Below are 21,243 nucleotides of genomic sequence, written 5' to 3'. Positions count from 1 at the left end.
AACTATACAAACATAATTAAAAATGTTAAAATAATTAAAAATGTTTTCTAATTATACAAACAGGTTCTTAGGACACTCTTAATGACATACATAATTTAGAGGAGCATGATTCTGATGATCTTTTTTTATTTAAAAAATAATTTTTTTTCTCAAATATTGTTTGTTAACATGCGTTCAGTGATTATTTGAAATTTGAATAATTTAAACTGAAAAAAACATTAAAATATTTTTAGAATTTAATTTTTTTCTGTTTGTTTTTTATGTTCATAAATTACCAGGCTGATATGCCTTCCAATTATACCTTTATAGCTGTGTTATAAATAAAAGAAGTTTGAGGAAAAGTAAACTACTGCTGTTGTGTATATTTTATGTACTTGCAATGTTGTTTATTTCGTCATATCCTTACTTGTTCATCATTGATTATGTGGTCATCAACAATTTATAATTGATAGTAAAGTTTAAAAACACTATTATTTAAGTTGGTTAGGGCTATTGTTTAAGAACTGAAATATATATTATGAAGCAATTATTCAGGCAGTTACAAAAATAAGTGCTTATGTTAATTATTTTTTTAATTTCCATTCTATGTTAGGTTATTCTTATTTTCCATTAAAGGTCTTGCTTATAAAACAAGACTACATTTAAATATCATTGCGGAAAACTTTTTATGATCATAAGTTTTTAAAGTAATATAATTTTATCTCATTTTGGAACTTTAGCTCTTTTTTCTGCGTAGCATTTAAATTATTTCTCTTGAATTTTAAAAATATTAAGCAGTTTATTTTATGTGCTGTTTTAGGAAAGTTCCAAGCTTAAAACAAGGATTAGCTGGTAAATCAATACCTTTAGAAAAGTATGTAATATGAAAATCTGTTAAGTTTGTGTCCCAGAAAGGTCGTCTGATTGTTCCAGCATTATTAAGTTTAATGACTTAAAACATTATTTTCATTGGTAAATCCAAAACCAATATTTGATACACATGATATTTGTATTTATAATTTAATAATGAATCAAAATTATAAAGAAAAAATAAATAATTATAAGTAATTATTTGTATATACAAAAAGTAGTGTGAACTATTTCTCTTGTTATTTCTACTTCATTTTTTGAAAGAAAAAAATTTTTGAAAAAAATTAAAGTTTAGTTTTTATATTAAATTTTTGAAAATAAAAGAATATAATCTTTGACCCAGTTTTTTTTAAATTCTTTTTTCTAAATATCATTTAACCATATTCCTTTGTTATAAACTCTTTGTTTCTTTATATTGACTATTAAATTACCAGTCAAAAATATTCAATGAGTCTGTTTATATTCAGTTTCAGTATTTGTTAACATATATTCTTCATGTGATGTCAATTTATATAAAAATGTAACAATTATCTTATGTTTATTTTTAGCTTTTATTTTAATTATACCATATTTCAAAAATTAAATTTTTTTGTTAAAATCAAATTGAAATATCAAAATTAAAATCTGTTAGTTATTAATTGTAATTGTTAAGATTTTATTGAATTTGATTTTAAAAAAACTTGTTTTGTTTAGTAAAAGCTTATTTATTATTACTTTAGTTATAATCTAATTTTTTATTTTAATATTTGGTACCTTTCAAATAATGGCAAATTATTTTGTTTTTAAAAATGAAATTGATTGCTTAAGAAAAAAGTGAAAATTAAATATTTTAAAATTAAGTGTAGTATAATGAATTTCTTTGAAAGTATATTTGCCTAAGTTAAAATAATTTTTTGTTTACAAACATTATTTTTAAACTTTTAAGTTTAGCCTAATTAAACTTTGATTATTTTCTGTTACATTCTTAAAATATCAAACAATTTTAAAAAGTTTACATTTTACAAGTTCTACTCTCTTTATTCTCTACTATCATTATTTAAATAAAGATTCTTGATATCAATTTTTTTTTTAAATAAATTGATTATTTACTTATGAGCTCATTGTTGTAAAAAAATTTGTAAATTGAATATTTTACACACATTCTTTCTTTTAAACTAAGTCATTTATCTAAATGTTGTAAATATTTTCAAATTTCGTTTAATAACAAGTTTTTATTTCTAAACACAGATAAATATTAAAATGAAAACGTAAAGAAATATTTATTGCATTTCTAAATTTTTAGTATATCATAGGTATCGCAAGTTTTTCATATCATCTTTGAATTATATCACTTATTTTTTTTAAAAGAAAAGAATCTGTGTTCTTAAGCTTTATAATTAGTTTTTTTTTAAAGAATTTATTACCTACTACTTGTTAGTTTCTAAAATTATTTTCATAATTTGTTTTTCAATGAGAAGTTTCATATTCTGTATTTTGTAAATTTGGTGTTTATTCATACGTGAAGAAGATGGCGTTTTGGCTAAAGTTTTCAGTTTTTCACCTGGGGCCCTACCATGAACTACCGGGAATGGAATGAAGATTCCCGGCTGGAAAGTGAAACTGGGAAAGTTTGGTTCCATGAATGCTCAATACCGTACCATAAACACTCCCTTGGAATCAGACATTCCACGATAACTCGCTCTCAGGGCGTGGCTAAAATTTAACCAATCACACAATTTACTTTAGATTTTCTTTTTGAGTTTGGCAGCGTTAGCATGAGTAAAACGAAGCGAGCTTCTGCTATTTAGATAATATTTTTGACTACTTATTGTTTTATTTTTATAATGTTTTTTGTTTTCATTAGACTAAAAAAACATGAACTGCGAACACTTTGAAATATTCTTCAATTTATTATACATATAGTTTTATTAATTAAAAACTATCATATTTATCATGTATAATTCATAAAATAAAATCCTTTTTTCATAATAAATATTTCTGATCTATCTCTTAATATGTTTCATTATTTATTTTAAATATTTTTTAAAAAGTACAACTCTTAAAATAATGATCATATTTTAATGAATTAAGATTCAAAATTTCGTGCCTGAGAACTGCAAGTAGATAGATTACTAATTATACTAGTTTTTAAATCTAAACTAATTTCCAGAAAGAATTCAAATTTTATCAGACAAAACAATTAACGCTTACCTTGATCACTTTGAAATTAATTTTATTTCAGAAAAGTTCATTAGTTTTCAATTAAAATTGTAACAATATGAATGACTAGAAAGTTACTACTTTGCTTATTACTTTGGTTTATTTGTTACATTATAAAAGTGACTGTTTTTACTGATAGTTAAATAAATATGTTCACAAGAAATTAATTTCTAGATCTGCGTAAAAAAATTTTCGTGATTTGTAAAATCATTTTACGTATTAAATACTTAAAAATTATAGTTCAGGGAACTACTTGCGCAGCTTTATTTTAATGGAAGAATGAGAATAAAAATTTTTAAAATGAGTAAGAGAAGAAATAAATACAAATTTCATAAATATTTTTTGAAACGTTTTTATTCTTTTTTGTATTTCTTATTATAAATAAATTGTTTACTTTATAATACATCATGCCTGTAAAAAATTCTTTTAAATGTGCTGCCATTGGTGTATAGTATAAAGAACTATCGTTCGAAAGGAAGTTAAATATTGTTGAATTAAAAGTTCATCGAAAGAAAATTAAAAAAAGAAATGATTGGAACTTCAGAAAAAGGTATTGGCCAAGTAATACATCCCGTAATAATAACATAGAAATAGTAACAATTATTATATAATGAGAGCATAATTATTTTTAGTTAGCCGTAATTTCTTAGTTAACTCTGAAAGTATCTTTTCGTTCACACATACTAATGAAACAAAACATTTCTCTTTTAATTATCGTCTTGAAAATGGCTCGGGCACGTTTATCTTTTAGAAATTTTGTTATCTTCTCTTATGAAATAGAAAAAAATTAAGACATTCATCGACGAAATATCGTATTTAGTCCTTAAAAATTCATCATTCCCTCTATGGAACGACGATTCCAGGTGCCGGAGACTGGTTGGAATGAAACCGATTCCAATTCCAGCCAAGAAACTGTTTCCAAGGTGTTCGTGGTGGGGAAAAATAATTTCCGTTGGAACGTGACGTCATTCCCAAATGGAATTTCATTCCATGGAGCTCATGGTAGGGTTCCTGCCTAATATTATACCCAACTACAATTTTTGTGTTGATGAATTTTTTAACAAAATATAATTATAATTTAAATGTAAGTATAATTTTTAAAGATAAGTTTTAAATAGGGAAATAATTACTTTAAACCTCAGTGATTTTAAAATTATTTAAATTGCAATTTTTATTCTGGTCATATGATTCATTTTTTATGATTGGCCATGAGAAACATGAAGAAAATATTAGGTGTTACAACTTTAGAAAATTGAAGGAAAAGAAATTTATGTTAGGAAATTTGTTAATAAAGACTTTTTAAACTATAATCTAAATTAGCTTTCAGATTTATTTCTGATGTATCTAAAGAAAAAAAAAATCCGAAGTCTGTACTTTGAAGGCAAATTTATTTCAAAAAACAGTAATTATTTTGACACATCAGTTCACTGAGTTCACTTCATTGCTCACTGAGATCTGTATTATTTATTTTAATGAATTCATGAATTAAGTATAAATAATTACCTTATTTTTATTCAATATTTGATTTAAAACTATCCATTTTTTTGTTGTAAATGTTTTACATAATGAATGTAAATGTTTAGTATTATTTTAGTAATAAATGAGAAAACAAGATAACAAAGAGTATTATGAAAATATTTTTAAATTTAATATACTTCTATTTTTTATGAGATAATGGCAAAGTTGATATTTCCAAAAAAAAATGTTCATTTACGTAAAAAAAAAAACTTCTGGGGGGAACTTTTTCAGAAAAGAAAAAAAAACATTATTTGGCGAAATTTTTTGCATGCTTTATGTGTATTTTTAATAGGTTATTTGTCTTAATTAAAGACAATTGCTTGTTACCTAATCTTTCCCCCGGTGGGTCAATATTATTTTTGAGCTATTTTTTGTTAAATTGAATTTGATTTTTTTGTGCAGAATTTATTTTTATTATTGTAATTTTTTTTATTTAAAAATGTTTAGCAAAAATCTGCATTACACACAAAAAGAAATCTTATGGGTAACTAATGTGTCTAGAGCTGCCGTTTTTACTAAATATTCAAATTGCATTTTTAATCTCTAGAATGCAATTGTTATATATATATATATATATATATATATATATATATATATATATATATATTGCTGATTAAATGTGTTAAACTGTTTTATTCATTACACTATAAATTATTTTAACATTTATTGATAACATTATAATTTTGTAACTTGTAATATTTCATTACAGCTATATATTGTTTCTTTTAGGAATTGGTGTATAATTGGAGTATAGCAAAATCTCGCGAACTTACTGAAAATATTCTTTGTAAAATCAAAACTATATTTTCTAGTCTTTGAGATGCCAAAGGTATGTTTTTTTTAAGATAAATTCATTGCAGTTTTGAATGTAAACAGTAAGGGCTAATAATGTATAGGTAGAATCCTTTTTATTTATCTACTATTAATTTTTTAATATATTTGACTTATTCAATTTGATTTTTAAAATTCATTTTAAATTGGGATTATTTAGAATTTTTGTTCTTATTAGGCATGTGTTTCTTCTGTTAATTTGCAGAATTCCGCGAATCTCAAGATTATTGATTCACGGACTTTCGTAAATCAATAATTTATATTTCAACAAAATTTTCTCGGAATTTCGCTAATCAAAAACTTAAATTTTACCACTTACACAAAATCTAGTTAACATGAAATTTATATCTCCTTTACAAGCACCTCTTTTTTTCTTTTTGAGTACTTAATGAGATCCAAAAGAACTTTTTTTCAGCAGATTTGTTTGAGTTTCTATGCTTTATATCTGTAATAACTAACTCTTATAAAACTTTGCATCTGTAATAACTTCTTCAGTAAAAATTAATGAACCACGGAGGCGAATAGAAAAATAATTAAGTTGACGGTCTTCAAAGTAATTCTGAAATCGAAACATTTCAACTATCGTTCCCTAGAAAAAAAATGGTGTTTTTTTTTTCATTTCTTTTAAACTTTGATTTTAAATATGTAATAAATTCCGATTTGTAATAAAGGAATTATTTAGTCAATATTATATATTTGCTCTCGTTTTTTAATTGGATGCAATTAGATTGAATTTTTCATATGATAACTGTAGATGGAGATTTCAACTCGCTGGATATCATTATAATTCCTGATTTCGATGTTTTATTTTTTTTTTTGCAGTTACTGCTACTGATTTTCTCATGGTTTTTAAAATTCCAATATTATTGTGACATGCAAAATTCAATTAATGTATTTATTATTATCGTTTGTTTTACGAGGACACTACCAAGTTTTAGTTGAGGTTTTTAAAGTTTTTGCTACTTGATATCGTCAGGATTTTTTGAATCGTGATATTTTCATACAATATTATTAAGAAGCGAGAAATTCTAATCACGTATTTATTTGTGTAATTGATTTTTCGCAGACTTGATTTACGTTTTTTTTTTTTTTTTTTTTTTTTTTTTTTTTTTGAGTTATTGCTGTTGATTTTCACATGATATCTTAAAACACAGATATTACTATGATACAGAAAATTCAAATTGCACAACTGAATATTATTAATCTTATACGATAATTCTACTGTTGTTTTTCTATCAATTTTTCAGCAGTTGTCACTGCTAAATTTTGAATATTTTTAAAATCTCAATATTTTTAGTACAGTATTATTAGTTATAATATGTGAATCTCGAAACATACATTTGATTAACTTCTTTTTCACCTGCTCAATTTGTGCGATTTCGTAGTAAATACTTGAGGTTTTTATCATCAATCTTTTTTCAGTTATTGCAATAGATTTTACAAACTTTAATATCTTCTTTTCTTCTTTTTTTTAAAGCCACACTTAGTTCAACTATGGAGGAATTTGTTTGTTTTAATGTTTCTTTTGTCTGTAAGTCTTTTATTTATTTTTTATATAAGAAAAGAAAAAAAATTAAGCACTAAAAGAAAAAAACATTGAAGAAAATTCAGATAATTTCTTCTTTCAGGAATCATTTGTCTATCTTATAAATAAAAAAAATACACTAACATTTATCATGTCTGAGATTGATACTTTGGTTCCTCAGTGAAAAATACAGTATTGTTATGAAGTACTAATTTCCATTCTTTGGAGTCTGGTGTGGGGCTCATTTTTTTTAAAGTTCTTATTCCTTAAAATCTTTCTTCATGCATTCTTTTTAATTTCTTAAAACATTTTTCCTCCTTGATTCTTATTTTTATTAATTTTTTAAGTACTAAAATTGTTTTATTATTTTTAATTTTCAAAAATATTTATGTGTAGTCTATTGTACTGTCACTTAGTTTTTGTGCATCGGTCATTTTGCCCCAATAGGCATATATTTTGCATTCGCTCTCATAACTCAGCCTGATTGTGATAAAAAATAGTTTTTAAACTTATATCAAAAACGTTGAATATCGAAGTGAAATTTTCCCTAAGAAATTATATATATATATATATATATATATATATATATATATATATATATATATATATATATATATATATATATATATAAAAGCACTAATTTTATCACAGTTGAAAACTTGTTGCATCTTGACTCATTGTGTAACACTTAACTGGCAAAATCAGTTTTAGATAAAATTTATTTAAAACTTCATCTTGTAAAATACTCATAAATCAAGTTTCTTGTGAAGTTTCAAAATTAATGACATTGCACTTTTTAAAATGTTCTTACTTAACCAATTCAGTGAATTTTGTGTGCTTTTAGTTATTGTCTCTAATTTTTTTCATAATCATATTTATCTAGATATAGCGGGCACACGACATGATTAATATTACTGAGAGGTGTATATAATTTGGTCGAGTCAGCGGTACTAATTTGGGTCGCATCAATCAAGTTGAAGATTGTTTCCGTGGAGTCATTTCTTGGTACGATTTTATTTAAACGACTGTATTTTATAATAATTTGAATGAAGTAATTTTTGGTAATTAGCTTTATTTGCTATTGTGTTTTTTTTTTATTTGCACATGCAATATTATAGAATGACTCATTTCATTTGCGTTTTTATAAATAGCTTACATTCTTTTTTGTAGGCTTCCCTATTGCATAGACCTCTTCATTAAAATGTAAGATACGAAAGTCCCATTTGATGCATGCAATGTTATTTTACTGTTCATTATACTTGCTGTCAGAAAAATGACCTAGAATTTGAAATATTAACTAAAGAAAAAATGAAGGTGATAGAATTACTTGCTTTTCTACTGTTCTAAGAAACTAGGTAATTTTTTAGTTTCAAAATTAGTTGCATATAATTGAACAAAAGTTCTGATAATATTAAAAGACAACAGAAGGAAATTTTTCTAAATGACTACCATATGCAGCAAAACCTGGTCAAGTTTAAGGACATTAATTTAGACATGACATTCTTGCAAATACTTTTTTAGTTGGAACAATGGTGTTTGTAGCCATAGATTCCATCTGCTGACAATCTTAGTATCTAATTTTGAAATTAAACAAGAAAAATGTTTTAGTAAATATCCACCGTTCTTTGCTTGATTTTTCAAATCATACGTAATTTTTGGCACACCTGGTTCCATGAAACTTTCCATAATAGCATTTGAAATTAAATGTCTTCATTCCTAAAAGAAGTATTTAAAGAGAAGTGTTTTATCTATTTTTTAAATTACAGAAAAAAATGTATCTACCTCGCAAGAATTATTAACAATTAAATTTTTAGAACCTTTATTTTATATATGTTACCTCACTATACTATAATTTAAGTGCTCTGTTTAAGTCAGCAAGAGTCCTTATATTGATTGTTGGCTGTTTGGGTTTAAATAAAAACTCGGATTAAAATACTGTATAAAACTACTTCAGTATTATAGTCTTTAGTTAACATGCACGTAATTTACCGCTGAATACTAGAGTGATTTACAAATTAACGAATAAAAATAAAAGCACAAATACAGTTCAATTAATATAATCTAGAAACAATGTACAGATGCTTATTTCTATAACTTGGCTAAAAACTAAATCTGTAGATCATATTGCAAAATTTTAAAATCTTTAATACAAGTTGATCAATTTCTAACAATAACAATTTCTGCAATAACAATTTAATTACAAGAGAATGTATCTTTAAAAATATTCACTCTAAAATATAGTTCAATCAGTAGACCAGAGTCCATCAGTAGTCTACTGATCTTGACTGATAATTGTCTCAATTAAATTACAATTATTACAATAATGAAAACCAGTGTTTGTTTTTTTGTTAATTTAATTTGTATATTAAAATAAAATACGTTGAATGAAATTTATTTTAAAATTATTGATAGCTAATTTATAATTGATGTGACTAATTCATCAATCCCATTTGTTTTATTAGATTCTGACGCCTATGTAATTACTGGCAGTTTTTAATTTGTGATTAATTACTTAAATTAGTTCATATTAGCTTTCTTATAAATTTTAATCAAAGTGTTTTCCACAATTTACATTTTAATAAGAATTGTGCACAGCTTTCTCCCAGCTTCTTGATATAAAGATTTATATTAGTAAAATTAATGTTGATAAAAGTTTAAAAATGGTTGTTGCATTATTTAAAAATATCTTGTTGAAATAGACTTTATTAATTTTCATGCTTTGAAAATTTAATTTCTATTTTTGTAATATTTTTTCTATGTTTTTAAGCTATATTTAATGTCCATTATTTTTTCAAACTTTTGTTATACTCTAAAAAAGATGATAATAAGCATAAACATATGAATCACAAAGTAGTTGGTTGATTTTGATTTACTTATTAACATAAAGTTTTAAGAAATTTTGTTTAAAAAGAAACTTTTTACTTCCTTTCCAAATAATAGTTTTTCCCTAGATAAGAAAAAGAATGTTGGATATTTTTCTACAAAAGGTAACCATTAATATTTACTGAGTTTATTTAACTAAAGACAAGGAAGTGTATGGAAGTGGAGAAAAATTTCTAATGAAGTATTATGATTAAGCGAAAATTTGATTCAAAAAAGAGGAAGAAAAAAACTATTTAGTGAAGGATTAACATTATACATTATAGGACTTATATTACATGTTATTATTTAAAAACTTCTTTTTATGAATTTTTATGAATATTATCAAACAAAATATAAATTTGCTGCATTTTGACCTCAAAAGAATAATAAAAATACTAAAATATACGAAATAATTATTTCGTGCTATATGTGAATGAATAAAGCTAAACAATACAGAAAAACTTATGATTTCATTTCAAAAGTCCTTTAGGATTTTTTGGTTGTTTAATTATATTTTTTGTGATCCTAAACAATTGGAAATATTTCAGTGAAAAGTGAGTTAAAGATGATATGTATTTGATACCTTTCACTATGACTGAATTGGCATTGATCAAGTTAAAGCAGGGAAATGGTGTAACTGCTAAAAAACTCTTGGAACCAACTCGGTATGTTGCTTAACATGTTAAATTTATTGTTGTAACTTTCATACCTGTTTGTTCTTATTATTATTATATGACTCTAAATAATTTTCTTTAATAAATTTATGTCTATATGCATAAATTTATAGATATTTTTTAAAAATAACGCTAACCCATTATTTTTGTGTGTTATTCAGGATCTCCTAGTGCTTAAAAAATTTCAACATTTTAATACATGCCATTTTATCATTCCAGTTGTCGTTTCTATACTTTTGACATTTTCTTTTTAGTATTTTTGTTAGCTTGTTTAGTTCTTGTTTATTTTTTGGGTCTCCGTTTTTCTGCCATCTTTTCCTTATGTAGTTTTTATATCCTATTTCCTCTCTAAGGTGTTGCGGTAGTGCCATGTAATTCTTTGTCATGTCTGAATGAGACTTTTGCATGCACCAACATCTTTTCTTAATGCCTATTTAAAATATATGAATGCACCAGTTATTAATATGCTAAAAAGATAACATTATTGTATTTATTTCGGTATGAATCAGAAATATCAAGCATTGTTAACAAGGAATTATTTAACATGAATAGGTATTGAAAGAGGAAAAATCATAATTTAAACCACTTGGATTTTTTTTTTTAAATGTCACTGATTTAAATTTAAAAATTTTTTTTAATCTAATTTGTAGCTAGTTATCATTTTTGAGTAAAATTTAATGCTATTTAAACCTATTTATCATTTATATAAAATCTGTATTTATAAGTTTATATATTTTTGGAAGGTAGGGGAAACCATTTTCAAATTCTTTTATGTTCAACGGCAACAAAATACCTTTCTCTTCATGTGTTCTATTCCAGCGGCGGTGCCAGAATTGTTCCTTTTCATTTGTTGTTATCATACCAGAACTGCTCTTCACTACAAATAAAAAGAAAAAGTAATAGGACTTCCATTTCTTAGCCTTTTATTATAATTATTATAATTAGTTTACATTTGAGAGTTAAAAGGAAAAAAATTTTTTTTAACTAAGTTCACAAGAAATATTTTAGTAATTTCATGACATTAATTATGAAATCACAATAACATTTATTATGCAGATCTTTTCTATGAATATTTTTGAGGATGTTGTTGCATCTCAAATGCTTCCAATTTAATGATGAACCATATATTTAGCCATCTAATATTGAACAGATAACAGAAGAAAAGCTTACTTATGTCTCTGTGAGAGGCTTGCTTTTTTAATTTTGATAAATGTCCTAGTATACTCAAATGAAAAATAAAGTGGAAAATGAAAAAGCCAGGAAGATAATATTTTTAATTTAAAGTCCACTCCTTAATTATTTTTAGAATAAACTAAATGCATCTGAATTATTTGATTTGCTATGAAATTTTTATTAGTTTTTATCAATATTGCAAATGACATATTGGACAATAATTACTATTATCAAATAGTTAACTTTATAATGTGATATTTAAATTATTTTAATACATGTATATTTAAAAGAAATATTATTTCTAAGACCTTTGAGTAATACTTGAAATTTTAGTCAAATATTTCAATTGCATTTAAAATACATTTATTCTTTTATGTTCATTACTTTCCATTTCAATCACTTGCTTTATGTCTGTGAAAAAATTTAATATTTTTAAGAGGTCACAGTACCCAAAAAATGACCAAAGTATCGAATTTTTTTTATTGCTTATAATAAAACTTTAAACTATTTCAAATTCACTGAAAAAAAATCATCTATCTATCTACATTTTTAAAAAAGTTATGACTGATTTTAGATTGTCCTAATACAGAAACTTGCACAGCTGACAGATTTTAGAGTGCTTTTCCTCATTGATGATAATTTTGTGTTTTAATCTTAATTAAATCCCTAAGGAATTTTTTCTATTTAAGTATTATTACTTTTTTATCTTGAGTATAATACACTTATTTAAACTGTGCATGGAATAAGCATTTTATGAGGTATTAAAATTTTTACAGCATATTATATATACCTAACAGGAATTTTTAACCTTTTTTTTCTACATTTTTACAAAATAATCTATCAAAAATATTCTAATTGATTAATCAACAAATAAATGCACAACATTGTTAAGATGAATATGGTAAGCACCAAGGGAAAAAATTTTTTTTGAAAATATGTTCAAATAAAAAAGCCTTAGGGATTTAAAATTTTTGAATTTTTTCAAATTTTTTTAAAATGTTAAAAAAATTAAACAGTTTAATTACTTTTTGAAAATAAATTATTGATTATAAGTTAAATGAGCATGTAAAGCATCCACAAAATGAATGATTATATCTTTATTTAAAATAATTGTTGCAAAGGTACTGTGACATCTTAAAAACATACTAGACATCTAATAGAAATTAACTTAATCAGTGCCTGGGTGATTGTAAATAGCATAATTAGAAAATATCTCTCTTTCTCCCTAAAAGATTTCAAATCATAAATTATTTAAAATCCTATTATAGAGTAATGCTTTACATAACATCATTTTGAATGAATTTCATGTATTATTTACTCATCAGCTAGCAATATTTTGTTACATAGCTTAATTATACTTAATTATTTCAATTAAAGTAATAAATGTATTATGAATTATTAGCTCGTATAATCAGACTGAAAAGTTTTTTTTTTCCAATGGCAGGCACTGAATTTGAATCTACACTGAAAAGTAGAATAGGCAAAATTTAAATAATAGTTAAATCACTTAAATGTTGCAATTTCTTTTTATGTACTTTCTATCAGTAAGCTATTTTTACAAGAATTTAAATGACTTATGGAAGATAGCGTATTATCCTTCTGAACAATGACTTTAAGTTTATGCAATCGCTTTTTAGCCTTTCTTGCATACTTCACATCCTCTTCCCTTACGATAACAAAGCTTTCCTTATCGTAATATAGTTTTCTGTACTGATGTGCTCGACTTGAAATTCTAAAATTTTTGTTTAGAATAAACTTTGTGTAACTCGACCACCAAGTGAGCTTAACAATGTTCGGATGAATGTTGTTTTCCTTTCCCAGAATAAGATCAACTTGTTTAGGTGCAAGTTGATTCAACACTATTTTGACTGCGATTCTACATTCCAATTTGAATTTCTCTCTAATCGACCGATAACACATCTCGGTCAGTCTCTCCCTGACCCTCGTCCTAAATTCGGTTTCAGAGAGTGACGTGAAATCACTTTTCAAAACTTGAAAGATTTCGCTTAAATCGAATCTGACATTGTGCGATTGAATATTATTAACGGTGGCATTTTACCTTAAGTGTTTTTTTAAAACTGTATTGTTATAGTGTTCTGTTTGTAAATTAAAATTTTAATAAAATAATTAAGTTCAGAATAATTATCTTTTGATGTTTCCCAGTATTTGTCTTTAATCAAGTGCAGGCTAAGAAAAAGACATTAAGCTGGTTGGTTAGAAAGAAAGGCTGGTTAGTATCTTCCTCCTTTATTAATAAACAATAAATGTATTATATTGATTATTTTACAAAAATTATTTCTTTTTTCTTTATCAATTTTTAAAAATTTATTATTTTAGCATTCAATTTCTATCAATAGGGAGAAATAAAATTAATTAATGTCATTTTTAAAAGTATTTAAACCTTACTTCATAATAAATGATGAATTGTCATGTATCAATATTCAGTAGGATTGATTTTGACTTATAAAACATTCAAAATAATATAAGGTCTCCCTTTTTCACTCTAAATCAAATGCGGGCTGAAGAAGAGAGGAAGAAAAAAAACTATGTCTGGAAGTTAATAAACTTTTATTACACAGGCCTTCGATGAAAAAAATTCAAGGGGTCTGATAGCTGAACTTAATGTATTTTTTGGTGCTGAAATGGAAAATAATAATGAAAACTTTCTATCACGTTGCGTTTTTTTGAAAAATTCAGTTTTACTGGAATTTTTATGAACATTTACCATAAAAGAATTTCGTTTTTGAATTGCTTAACTTATTGACTGACCAGCATTCTACTTAGGTTAAATCTACAAAAGCAGCCCTCTATGACTACTCTGTCACAATCTCTCTCTAACAATAGCGTCGCGAGAATTTTTATCCAGGTTCGCTGACCTCTCAGAAACACTAGCAAACGTAATAGGGAGTGACTTTAACGTCTGGTTTTTTTCTGTGTGTTTCGTGAAACATGACTTCGAGTTCGAGACATTGTAAAACTTTCCCAGGTGGCTTTTGTTATGTATGCGGCGAGTATAGTGTTGTTAAAAATTGCATGAGGAGCATTACAGACTATGTAAGACAACTAATGGGGCATATTTTGGCATGAAATTAGGAGACCAGAACAAATCGTGGACTCTCCATAAAGTTTGTGTGCAGTGTTTCATTTGGAATTCCTATGACATGGAGGGAGCCCAAAAACCACTTTGATGATTGTTATTTTTGTTCCTGCCATGTTCGTGGGTATAACCAGAAAAATCAAAGGCTAATATCTTATCCTGATAGTATTAAATCGGCTATATGCCTCGTTCCTTATGGACCTGGTGAGCCTGCGCCTCCAACTGAATTGCCAATCATCTCTTCAGACTTGGAACATCCAGAAGTTCAAGACTCCGATATTGAATATAAGCCACCTATAGCCGGTTCACCTCAGCCATTCTCTCAGGTTGAACTTAATTATCTGAGCAGAGATCTTGGCCTTTTGAAAGAGGCAGATGAATTGTTAGGCTCCAGACAGAAAGAAGAAAAAAACTTATTGGCCAAAGGAACATCATTTTATTGGTACAGGAATCGTGAAAAGGAATTTATTAAGTACTTTGATGAAGAGGAGAACTTTGTATATTGTTCTGATGTTCCTGGATTGATGAGCAAATTTAATGTCATCTACGAAAAAGATGAGTGGAGGCTGTTTATAGATTCATCTAAAAGAAGCCTCAAAGCTGTTCATCATGGGAGCCAGTATGCATCCGTACCAGTTGGAAACTCAGTATATTTAAAAGAATGCTGTGAAAACCTGGCATTCGTCCTAGACAAACTAAAATACATCGATCACAGTTGGACCATCTCCTGTGATTTGAAAGTTATCTCCATGCTTCTTGGTCAACAAGGTGGATTTACAAAGTTCCCATGTTTCATTTGTGAATGGGACAGCCGTGACAAGACTCAACATTGGGTAAAAAAAAGAATGACTGAAAAGACAAAATCTTGACCCAGGCACCAAGAACGTTATTCGAAACAGCTAAGTTGATTCGAAAAAAGTATTGTTACTTCCGCTACATATAAAATTAGGTGTAATGAAGCAGTTTGTCAAGGCTGTTCCAAAATATGGCGATTGTTTCAAATACCCGTTCGAAAAGTTTTCAGGTTTATCCCAAGCCAAGTTGAACGGAGGAATCTTTGTTGGTCCAGATATCCACAAACTCATGAAGGATAAAGAATTTGAGACACGGCAGCAACGGAAAAAGAAACTTGGGTTGCTTTCAAAGATGTCGTCAGTAAATTTCTGGGTAATTACAAGGATCCTGATTATTAGGAAATTGTAATGAAAATGCTGGACAAATTTAAAACTTTGGGTAGCTTCATGAGTGTAAAAATGCATTTTCTTTGCTCACATGTGAACTTTTTACCCGATAATTTAGGAGCAGTCAGCAAAGAACAAGAAGAAAGGTTCCATCAAGATATCAGATATATGGAGCGTAAATATCAAGGAAGATGGGACAAGAACATGCTCGCCGACTACTGTTCGATGATAGCTCGGGATAGATCTGAGATTTAGCATAAAAGAAGATCATCAAAAATAAGTTTCAGAGGAAAACGAGTATATCCTTAAATAGAAACTTTTCTCTTTTTTACGTTACCTTTAAATTACCAATAAGTTTTTTGCTTGTTTTGTATTTGTTTCAAACTTTCATGTACACATACACAATATTTGCTATTTTTGGTCAATCATCAATTTTACATAAGCTATCTTAATAAAAAAAAATTAATTAAAATTGTATGTTGGTGATTTTTTCCAGAAACTGATATAAAAAGTTTAAGCGCAAGGAACTTATTGTTTTTCTCTCGACCAGAGGTGACTTGTGCGGTCTGGTAACAGTATTTTTTATTCATTTTGACCTATAAAAAATTAGCTGATAGCTCAAAAATCAATTTTCTTTCACAAGATTAAATTTTACATAGATCAAAATGAATGAAGAGAGCAGTTACTGGATAGTACTTGAAAAATTGTTTGAGAAAATTCCTTTCCAAATAGGATTTTAGTAAAAACATTAATATCGATTTTACAAAAAATCCTAATGTGATTAGGAAAAATGAAGATCATTTTCGAAATCAGCACATCAAATAACATATAAATCAACAATAACTTCTCTTGTATTTTTCAAAAACTTCAATTTCGCAGGCTTGTGTTATTAAACCATATTTTTGTTAATATTGATGTAATGCTTTAGTTATTTTTTGAAGATTTATTTTTTCTCCTTTAAGGTCAACATTGTTCTTGTATCAGAAAGTTAAGTTAGTTGCTTATGTTAATTTTTTAAAAAGTTAGTTATTTCTGCCATCAGTCTGTAAATGTGTCTGTTCTAAAAGATCAAAATAAAGAATTAAGTTTGCAAGTTGTGAGATATAAGAGCAGTCTAAAAGAAATATGGGTTTTCTTGTTTAATGTTCTATTTAAGTTTTACTTGATGATGTAGTAAAGTCTCTTTAGCTTAATTCATAACACAAATATTTATCATATTTTTAGATAAACTTCAGTTACAGAGTTTTGACATAGTTATCCTGTTGCACATTTTATTGCTAGCAGTTTAGATGCAGAAACCATTAAGTATTTCTTTCTCTTAAATCTAAAATTCCAAACCTAAATTGTTATTGTAAAATGACTAATAATAAATTTACAGCTGATCCATTCAATACGATTTTTGAAAAGGTTTCACGTTTGCTATGTAAATGGCACATTCACAGGACCTGGCAAAGACAATTATCAGCTAAGGTTAAAGATGTATATTTACAAAATGAACTATACACAGACTTATTATCTCTTACAAAAGCGAAATCTTTTATCATTTTTAAATAAACTTCAGTTGTTTATACAAAAGCACGAAATTGTTGCTCTGCTGTTTACCTCTTATTTTGTACAAAATTATTGTTCACCACAGTTCTGCAACTAAGTTCTACCGTAGGCAGTGCACCCGCCGATCAAGCAGTTGGCCGTGAGCTCATTTATGTCATATGCAAAGAAAATAAATTTTAAAAAAATCTGTGCTGTGACTAAATATTAAATGTTGTGATGTAATATCCTGTGATTGTCTTGTTCTTTAAATGCTGTTATTTATGTCTAAACTCTGATGGATTCTGCAATAGAAATATTAAATAAGATTAATCAGACACTACCCCTCTCTTTCAGACGTAAATAACCTGATTAAATTGAAAACCTGCAAAAGAATTGAAAATAAGAAACCGAGCATCAAACCTCTCGTAACAATAATTTATTTAATTTTAACAATTTAACTCTCAATGTAACTTTGTAACCCAGTAACCTATCAACACTTAGACATAACTTAAAATTGTAACAATGAGAACTATCTTCCTTTAGTTTTTACTTCTTTTACTAGACTGTAACTATGTGATTCAAAAATTCATTTTTGCAAAACCCATTATAACTATAATACTTGAGTGAACACCTGAATGCTAGAAGATTGAGTTGAGAGAATTAGTTCAACCTCATGACAAGTTAAACATGCATGGAGGAAGTGGGCCAATTTTTTATTGTTAATAAAAGCTTTTTGGTCGACTAGCAAAGCACGAGAGCGATTTCCTAATTGTGGATGTGTGCTCCAATGTTCTGTTAACTGCGTCAACATGCCTTCAGATATTAACACCCTTTTCAACTCCTTTTTTATGTTTAGATTTTTTAAGTGACGAATGCACCAAATCCCAAAGTATGAGTTGGAGTAGCACTTCCACCCAAAAGTGTAGTGAAACTACTCTGACGGTGTCGCAAGTAGTCCCGGAAGATGTTGGATGAGCCATGTTTAATAAATCGTGGGCATTTTTTATTTTATATATATATAATTGTATGTGTGCATGCTTATAATACTTTCCTGGTTATTAAAAATTTTCTCTTAAAATGTATACTTTTGTGTTAAATGTCCCCTTTCACTCTGTTACTCAAGTTGATTCAAAGTAATGTTTTCAATCTTTTTTAGATTTACAATTTAAAAAGCTGTGCTTTAAGTTATATACTTAGCCATCCATTGAAATTTTCACAAGGTATCTTGAGTGCAATACTAATTTGAAGCAACTTGTTCTCTCCTAGCTTTTACCTAGATTTTTTAAGGAATTATTCTTTAAATATTTAATATAATTTGTTTTTAATAAAAATTTTTTTTTAGTATTTACATTGCTGTTTGTTTTACTGATGATTTACATTTGTCCCGGAGAATAATCTCACAGCATTGTCTGCTTAAAGCTTTTCTGTGAGATATGTTTACCAGGACTTCATGTTTCTACTATGATTTATGCAGATACTCATTCGCTTTGAAGAATATCTCTGTGCCATAACAAGTCAAAATTTAGTCATTAATTTTGTTATATGTAATAGATATAATTGTAAATTTTTTAAATTCATAAAAAATAATTAAGCTCTTTATTATTTAGCATAGTTGTCTGATATTAATATAATGTATGTCTTAGATTAGATTCTGACCCACTGCAGAACTTTAAGGTAACATGATTTACATTTTTTTTATCAAGAAAAATGCTTCTATTTTACAGCTGAATAAGCAGACAAGACTTTTAGCTGCTCCTTTTCTCAGGATGTTGCCACTAGTAGCTGTCATAAGCCTTACGTGATTGCACCATCATAGAGTCAAGCTGTCTACCAATACTCTTTCTCTATTGTATAAGAACAACAAAAAATAGACATGCTTCAAATTTTCTGATCCAACTTACATATTTTTTTTTTGTGTGTCCTATTTTGTACTTTTTACATATATGCTGTGCTCTTACTTACCACTAAAAAATAATTAAAAAGGTAAAAATAAAAATTATCAAAATAAAATGTATCTCATTTATTTATCATTTCTTGAAGATACATATTATGTATCTTACATTTCACATGCCAATTCATCATCACATCTTCACATCACATGCCAATTCTATACATGTAATTATATTCTTCTCAACAAAGATTACAAATTCAATAGTATACAAATCTTACTTTCTGTCTTAAATTAATTAATTTTAATAAAAAAAAAAGTTGTGTTACCTGCCATAGTAGGCAAAAAAGAAACGAAACTTGATTTGCAGCATTTTTGAAAACAATGTACCATAACAGCTCCTTTTTTTAAATTAACTTTTATTGAGTACACACTTAAGTACATTAATATTGATCAAAATGATTCAGAAATTAAGCATTCAATGTACTTTTTATTCCCATTTAAAATATAATTGATTTATTCTAAGAAGAAAGAATACTGTTTTCCACTTTATTAAAAAAACAAAGCATTATTAATTCAGGCTATAAAGTAGCAGTAAAGCATAAGCAAACACAAATAATTCATATAATGAGTATTAAACTCTATTTAAGTTGATTTGAAATGAGGTCAGTAATCTCCAAAGACAGTATGTGGCCCCTTTTAATCAAATAGTAAAGGAATAGAATATAAATGCCCTTTTAACACAAAAAAGACAGTCTTACAGTAACAATATTTTACGAAATCAGACACAAAAATGCACTTTCTCTGAATAAGCCAGCTTTTTTTTTTTTTTAGTGATGCAAATGTCTGGCCCCCAAGATATTGGGGGCAACCGGAACTCTGGAGATACGGTTCCAATAGTTTGGACAGAAGAGAATTCCAAAATTTGGATCCCTTCATGTTAAATTTTTTTTTTGACTACTTTTTAAACGAATTGAAAGATTTTTGCTCACAATTGTAAAATTCGTTTATTTAAATTTAATTCCACTCAAAATATATCTTATAGTAAATGATCATTGTTTTTTTTATTTAACATAAGTCTTAAAATTTTTGAATTGTATAGTAGAAAATTTTTTTACATCATTTTAAGGAATGCAATTTTAAATAGCAAAATTTCGTTAAATCGGTCAATTAGTGAAAAGTTAAATTTTGAAAAAAATTTCTACCTTGCAGTTATTAATATATATTATTATAAATATTTTTCGACTATTATTATATAAAATAATGAGCATTTACTATAAGTTATATTTTGCATAGAATTTTCTTTTGGATAAACTAATTTTATAACTGAGAACAAAAATTTTTCAAATTCTTTTTATAATTTTTTGAGATATAGTGAAATACACAGAAAGTAAAATTAACATTAATTGTTTTAAACTTTGGACTGCTCTCTTGACGAAACTATTGGGACATTACCTCCCAAAACTACAACGTACTGCTGTGCTAGTTTTGGAGCTCCGTCTTTCGATAGCGCTATGCATACTCTCCAGAAAAACTTTAGTTACATAGCAGATAAATGAGAACGATAAAGTGTAAGCTCGGTCACATTTTCATTATTTATTCATTTTGTACAAGAAACTAGCGTTAAGGCAATATATTAAACTTTTTTAAATAAAAATGTATAATACAAAAAGCAGAGCCGTTTTGGGGGCCCTCGGCCTGCCTTCATTAGGGGGCTCTTTATGAGTAATTTCAAAGAAAAAATTTTGCTTTTGAATAATTTTTATTTTAAGAAAGTAAAACATTGATACATTATTATAAAAGCTTTATTTACATTATTTTCATCAAAAGTTTAAGGTAGCAATACTTTTTACGCGTTTTGAGAGGTGAAGCCCTCTATCACATTGCCAAAATCAATTTCCAGCACATCATTTTCA

General features: G+C 26.7%; 1 long non-coding RNA gene across 7 annotated transcripts in view; it reads left to right on the top strand.

The window, feature by feature from the left end:
• LOC147803250 (uncharacterized) overlaps window positions 1-19,449 on the top strand; it is a 72,626-nt gene extending 53,177 nt beyond the window's left edge. For 5 of the 7 annotated variants that reach the window (XR_015428953.1, XR_015428951.1, XR_015428947.1 and 2 more), the window contains 3 exons: window positions 5,296-5,395; window positions 7,806-7,927; window positions 10,333-11,998. This is a non-coding gene — a long non-coding RNA (uncharacterized LOC147803250). Of the gene's footprint in view, window positions 1-799; window positions 1,033-5,295; window positions 5,396-7,805; window positions 7,928-10,332; window positions 11,999-19,163 lie in introns of those variants that run through there. The other 2 variants (XR_015428954.1, XR_015428955.1) reach the window with 2 other exon arrangements.
• Window positions 19,450-21,243: the final 1,794 nt, after the last annotated feature.

This window comes from Parasteatoda tepidariorum, chromosome 9, assembly GCF_982258835.1.
Source record: "Parasteatoda tepidariorum strain Cologne lab strain chromosome 9, Ptep-v5.0, whole genome shotgun sequence".
Lineage (NCBI taxonomy): Eukaryota > Metazoa > Arthropoda > Arachnida > Araneae > Theridiidae > Parasteatoda > Parasteatoda tepidariorum.
The sequence above is the reverse complement of the archived record's forward strand: the minus strand, read 5'-3'. Positions and strand labels throughout refer to the sequence as shown.